Raw genomic sequence first — 7,334 nt, 5'->3', positions numbered from 1 at the left:
GACTTTCCTCAAGGAAGAAGAAAACAAATGTGTACAAGTCTGAGCCAAGCTTTTATTTGAAGTAGGTGAAATAAGGCAGGATGTGAAGGCAGAGGAGTCGGGAGCCTGCAGGAGGGACAGCAACTACCATGGAGCTCAGCTTCCCATCTCTCCTCCTTTCTGACAAAGCTGACTCTCCGCACCTGGGTTAGAGACACTACAGTTCTGTGCCTTGCAGTGAAAAGCAATTAGTGCTCATAATTAGCTCTTCTGGGGGCTGATCCAAAGCCCACTGCAATCAATGGGAGTCTTAGAGTGCGTCCATGGAACACTTTTATTACACAGCAAGTATATTACCCACATTCAGTACGCCAGGATCTTCCTTCTCCCTCCCAGCAGAAAGGTTGCCTCTCACTTTTTCAGTTGGAGCAGGGGCAAGAGAACTGGGGTTTCTATTTGTTTTTTATGCGCTGAAAGCTTTACAAAGTGGTGGCTTAAATATGGACAGCACAGGTACTGTGTGTGTATCGCCTGTAGGTTCCGCCCTTAGGTTCATAGCAGTCATTCTCCTGCATCCTTGACCTGTGTTTTAGTGAGAGGGGCAGGTTGACCAGGCTGTCTTGATTGGCTACGGACTGATTGTCCCATGAAATTCTGCCAATGTATAAATGCCAGAGGTGCAGAAAAGTCCCCTCATCACACCAACATTGTTTTTCTTTCCCCCCAGTTCTTCACACAAATACCTCGGGACATCAAAAAGAAGCAAGGCCACCCTGTCCCCAGCCCCTTATGGCAAGGGGGACAATCTATGTGGATGAGCTGCTGAGAGGATGCTTAGCAGCTCTGGGGACATAATACATTTTCTGCTACAGCCTCTTGTACTGTCCCTCTGAGTTTCAGCCTAAGGTCAAGGCACCATTTATGCCCTCAGCCTATGAGATTTAAGAGCACCTTGGTCTTGTGCAGCAGCCACTTCGCCTATAGAACAGGTGACATGAAATCTGTGGGAGAAAAGTTCCATTAAATCCCATCACCACATAGAGGCCTCACTGGCAAATTTGCAGTCACCCCAGCAGGCTGCTCTGATGGCTGACAAGACCAACAGATGAGGACCTAGGATGGACTCTCTTTATTTTCCTGATGTTTGCAAAACTCCTTCCCTAGCCAACTGTCGTGTGCTCATGTTCTCCTTCCCCTAGCACATTGCCAGCCAAAGCCAGACTCCCCATGGAGAATGGGGAAGGACCTGCTCTGTCCTCCCACACTGTGATTATGCACAGAAGGCCTGAAGCCAACATGCCCCTAGTCACTACAAGCAAAAGCTGGGGAAAGGCCATGCAGAAGCAAGGGTCACAGTAGAGTATGGACAGTGCCAGGTTAAGTTGGTTCAAAACCCCTCCATCCCTCTCAAACCAAAGTAACATACTAAGTACTTTTAAATGAGTTCCTCTTTCGATAACAGGCATGTTATAAAGTGGCCTGCAGCCATGACTACTCGAGCTAGGATTTTATTATCTCCTAGGCAAAGAAGGGCTGGGCTGATTAGATTTTCCTCGGGGTGGGGGAGGGTCTCTGTGACAGACTGTACCATTAAATTCACCATTTTTACAAATGTAACCCCTTTGGGGTCTAGAGAGCATAGCCCCTTTAAATCTTTTTCCCAAGGGGGAGGGGGAGAGTAAGAAAAAGGAGGGAAACTCCAGGGGGCAGGGCTGGAGCTGGAGAGAGAGAGGAGAAGCAGCATGGCTGGCCCTGGAGAAGGAAGCAGAGAGAGCCTGCTGGAGGCCTGAGGAGGACAAGCCCGATCGGGGACAGCCCAGGACAGGAGCCAGGAGAAGTCCTGTGCCAGGGGGAATTGCCCGAGAAGGACAGGCCGGAGCTGGACCCAGTATCACGGCTGCCCGGAGCTGCCTGGGGCTGTGAGTACTGGGGCTTGTGACTCTGCACTGGGAACAAGGAGGGAGGCTGTTAGATAGTTAAGTGGAGAGGTGGTCGCTCTGTGTGGCTTTGCAGAGAGCGGCAGAAGAGGCACCGGAGGGGTTTGCTGGGGAGAGTTCACTGGCGCCGAAGACGACCAGGAGCACCCAAGACTCACCACCGGACTGGAACTTTGCTCAGGCCTCCTGAACTCTGTGCACAAACACATTGCTCAGTGTCTGTCCTGTCAGACTGTGCTACCACTGGGTCTGTGGGGCCTTGGTTTGAATGCAGCCCTGTTTTACTGCTCCCCCTATATTTCCCCTTGTTGTTTTTCTCCTCCCAGCCCTCTGTAAATAAATATCTCCCTTTGTTATATCCATTGTACTTTTCCTGTGGGTGTGTGTGTTCACTCTGGGGGGTTTGGAACAGGTGCCCCTGGGGTGGAAGGGATTTCTCCTGCTGCGTTCCTGCGCGCGCTGTCTCTTGGCCAGAGCTGCCTGCAGAGCAGACTCCATCTTGGCCACAAGGGCGCTATAGTTACACAAAGCTACGATAAATTTTGTACAAAGTATGCCTTGTGAGGTATCATATGAAAACTTGAGATTCACTGGTCATTATTGTCCTGGTAAAATATGTGTGGCAACATTGCATGTAAAGTTATAAGATTCTACTGCATGATGTTACTAAAACATATCGCAAATCTGGGGAAGCAGCCCAAACAAGTTCCTCAGAGATAAAGGCAAACTGATGCGTCAGCCAGGTGTCAGCAAAATCAGATGGACTATGGCCTCCTTAAGTGGTCATTCTTTGACAGGAAGAAGGGGGTGAGCGAGAAATTTACATTTTAGCTGGAGGTTCCCATGTAAACAGACTGGCTGTCACTTGAACCCCAGCTGGAGATGATTCTCAAAGAGGAAGAAAAGATATAAAAATGAGGAACAGAGGACACAAATCACCTAATCACCTCTCTCCCCTCATCTCTGTTCATGGCATCAACAACATTTGAAAGGCAAAAGAAGCATCACTGAACTGGGGGAGAGGTCTTGTCTGAAAAATCCAGCCAGACTTCTGTGAGCATGTGGTGAGAGAAACCTTTTTGCTTCAAGTTCACTTAACTTGTTAAGGTAGGTGTTAGTTTGCATGTTACCTTTTATTTCTTTGTAACCAATCCTGACTTCTATGCCTCATTACTGTAATCACTTAAAATCTATCTTTCTGTAGTTAATAAACTTGTTTTATTGTTTTATCTAAATCCATGTGTGTTTGGATTGACTTGTTTGCAAACCTCCATTTGAGATACCAGGATTTGTGCATATCATTGTCTATTAATGAAATGACAAAGCCCTGGCTGGGATGATTTAGTTAGTGTTGGTCCTGCTTTGAGCAGGGGATTGGCCTAGATGACCTCCTGAGATCTCTTCCAACCCTAATATTCTATGATTCTATGACAGACTTTCTATGAGCTTGTAGTGCACAGCAAGGAAGAGGTGGGCTCTGCACTGTCAAACAGCTGCTAAGACTTACCCCAGAGGTGGTTGTTTTTCAGCAGTGGGGAAAACTGATTTCAATATTGGTAAAGTTTGTTGCACCACTTTTAGGATGCAAATTGCTACCTTTCAATGTAAGGCACAGTTGTTTATTAAGAACACGAATAATGATAGACTGTTAATCCACTGAAGAAATGCACACATCTGACATAATACAATGGACTTCTTAGCACGTATATAACACCTTCCACCCAAGGAACTTGGCAAGGTATGGAACTATTAATTAAGCCATTTAACAGATGGGGAAACTGGAGCACACAGTGTTTATGGGACTTGCCCAAAGTCACATTAATTCAGGACTCCTGACTTCCAGTCATCCACTTTAACCTCTAGGCCATACAGCCTCCCACAAATTATACAGACTTTTAATGTCACAAATGAAAACATCTCTCCAAATGCTAATCCAGCGCTGAACATTGTTTTGTCAATGTGTGTGCGCACAGCACGTTTCCTGATGTCGGGGTTGAAGATGTATTTCACTAAACATTGGCTTTCTGTTCCTCATTCCGGTTTGCAGGGTTAAGCAAAATGTGTACAGTTATTAAATACTTTCTGGCGTATTTGCAAAGGAGGAAGAAAGGGCAGAATTGAGAGAGAATTTACAGTCAATGTACCAAGTTTGATAAGGGAAAAATAAAGCAGCCTGTCCTCTGTAAACATAATCCATGAAGCTGTGCTTCATAACCTTACATGGCAAAACAAAGATCATATTTAAAAAAAAGATCATGGTGTAGAATTATGAAATCTTGTTAGCTTCATTTGTAAACATCATGCTGTCATGGTCTCTCTGCCTGGTATGCTCATTCTCTCCCTGTTCCTCCGTCTACATTATTATTTGTATTGGAGTTGCACCTAGTTGGTCCCAACTGAGATCAGGGTCATATTGTGCTAGGCATGGTACATACATGAAGTGAGAGACAGGCCCTGCCTTGAAGATCTTACGGTCTAAATAGATGAGACAAAGGAAGTAGAATTATCTCAGTTTTACAGATGGAAAACTGAAGCAGAGAGAGATTAAGTGACTTGCTAAAAGTCACAAAAGAATTCTGTGGCACAGCCAGGAACAGAATACAGATCACCTGTCTCTCAATCCAGTGCCTTAACCATAATGCCATTCTTCACAGATCAGTCTTCCTGTACACGGAGATACAGCCATCCACTTACTTCTGAAGAGTCAGTAGATTTACAGATATTGGGGGCTAGAAGGGATCTTTTGGATTGGCTGGCCCAACTTCCAGCATCAAACAAAAAGGGTTCTAGGCTAACCTCCCCATAAACCTCGATCTAGTGTGTCATATTACAGTACCACAGGAGGCACACATTGCCTCACCTCAATCCATTTCCCTCTTCGGCTGCACCCTCCTTTGTGTACTCTCACTGTGAAAAATTCACCTTGTGAAGAGCTGTGATCATGGTGCCTATAGAAGATGAGCTGGAAATTGAAGATCTGCATTTGTAACTAGGGTAGGCAAGAGGAGAGGTGGTTTTGTCTAGTAGGCAAGGAACTAGACTGTGGTTCAGAAGACCTGGCTTCTAGTCCCAGCTTTGCCACTGAGCTGCTGTGTGTCCTTGGGCAAGTCACTTTACCTCCCACCCTCTGTCTTGACTATTTAGACTATAAGCTCTTGCAAGCAGGGACTCTCTCTCTCTCTCTCTGTTTATACCCTTGTGACCCTTGATCTTGGCTGGAGCATCTAGGCACTACTGTGATACAACTGATCGAGACAGTTGAATAAACAAATGTTCTGTATGGTGTCACCTTAATGAGCTCAGTCTTATACTGGATGGTGTTACCCGGTGTAGGGGACACAAGTGACATCTCCATGTTCATGCTTCTTAAATTGTGGGGCCTCCTTTGAGCAGTGATGGGCATTTGCAACAAATAATGCCTCATACTGGGGGAGGGATAGCTCAGTGGCTTGAGCATTGACCTGCTAAACCCAGGGTTGTGAGTTCAATCCTTGAGGGGGCTACTTAGGGATCTGGGGCAAAATCAATACTTGATCCTGCTAGTGAAGGCAGGGGGCTGAACTCAATGACCCTTTGGGGTCCCTTCCAGCCCTAGGGGATAGGTATATCTCCATTAGATGAAGCAGAGTATTGCCTAACAGAAACAGCTGAGGTTAGCAACCCAGAACACCAACCTGGATTCAAACCAAGGTTCCAGCAGTACAAGTCAGAATATGCACACCCACCCACCCAACTGAGGTCATGTAAGCTAACAGGCTTCCTGGTGCGAACCTGAATGCAGGCTTATTGCTAGTTCCAACACCCATGTTCTATTGATGTTGGGAATGTGGAAATTACTGCCATAGGTCCCATTAGCCCAGTATCCTTTCTGATAGCAACAAATACTATATGCTGCAGAGCAGGAATTCAAAATATAAAAAGATGATGTACTTCATTGTGCAATGGAGACTTTTTTTTTCCTGACCCCATTTGGTAACCAGCTTTGTCCTGATGCATGAGGCTTGAGTGTGCCCTAGGCTAGGAGGGGAGTCTCATCAGCCCGGGTCCTTTGTGGGAATGGGAGAGGGAGACAGGCAACTACACCAGAGACAAGGAAAAGGCAGCGAGCCTGCAATGAGGAGAGGGGAGATCCCAGACCCCTGGGAATTGGAGAGCGGCTGGGGATAGGGGAGATCCTGGGGACTGGGGAGAGGCAAGATCCTGGCAACCGGGGATTGGGGAGCAGCTGGGGAGGGGGAGATCCTAGCCCCTGGGGATTGGGGAATGGCTTGGGAGAGGGGAGATCCCAGCCCCATGGGGATTGGGGAGTGGTTGGCGAGAGGGGAGATCCTGGCCCCCTGGGGATTGGGGAGCAGCTGAGGAGAGGGGTGTGACATTGCACTCCATATGTTTTATGGAAATATGCTAATGAGTGTGAATATAATGTAACTGGAATATGCTTCATGCAAAAGGTCTCTTGTAAGGTATCATTACAAAGTTTATAATCTACTGAGTGGGTCATCCTATTTGTATGAATGTATCATTCTTGTATCTGAAACTAGGAATATAGTTCTGAGGTTCTGCTATAGTTATGCAAATTGTGGGCCATTAACGGTGGTTTAGACCAGGGGTCTCAAACTCAAATGACCATGAGGGCCAAATGAGGACTAGTACATTGGCCTAAGGCAGCATTACTGACACCTCCCTCCTACCCCCACTCCACCCCTTCCATGAGGCCCCGCCCCACCCCACTCTGCCTCTTCCCACCTCTTCATTGCCCCCATTCCAACCCCTTCACCAAAATCCCCACCCCAACTCTGCCCCCTCCCTGCTCCAAGGGGGTGCAGGAGGGGTGTGGGGTGTGGCAGAGGCTCAGGGCAGGGAGTTGGGGTGTGGAGTGCAGGAGAGATGAGGGGTGTGGCAGGGGGTCAGGGCAGGGGATCAGGGTGCAGGAGGGGTGTGGCAGGGGGCTCAGGGCAGGGAGTTGGGGTGTGGGGTGCAGGAGGGTTGTGGCAGGGGGTTCAGGGTAGCGGGTTGGGTGCAGGGTGTGGCAGGCAACTCAGGACAGTGGGTTGGGTGCAGGAGGGGTGTGGCAGGGGGTCTGGATGCAGGGTGCGGCAAGGGGCTCAGGGCAGGGGGTTGAACTGCAGGAGGGGTTTGGGTGGAGGACTCTGGCCCAGGGTGCACCGGGAGCAGGACAGGCTCCCTGCCTGCCCTCGCACCACTACAGGAAGTGGCTGGAACATGGGGTAGCAGGGGCACAGGGGTGTGTGTTGCTGTTGCTTCAGGCACCGCCCCCAGCATCTCCTATTGGCAGGGAACAGGGAACCACGGCCAATGGGAGCTGCTGGGGGTGGTGCCTGAAGCAATATCAACACACACCCTTGCATCTTGCCTCTCCTCCCCCACATTCTTTCTGCTTCCTGGAGTGCATGCCAG

The sequence above is a fragment of the Mauremys mutica genome, chromosome 4 (genome assembly GCF_020497125.1).
Source record: "Mauremys mutica isolate MM-2020 ecotype Southern chromosome 4, ASM2049712v1, whole genome shotgun sequence".
In the NCBI taxonomy this organism is placed as follows: domain Eukaryota; kingdom Metazoa; phylum Chordata; order Testudines; family Geoemydidae; genus Mauremys; species Mauremys mutica.
This window is presented reverse-complemented; position numbering follows the sequence as displayed.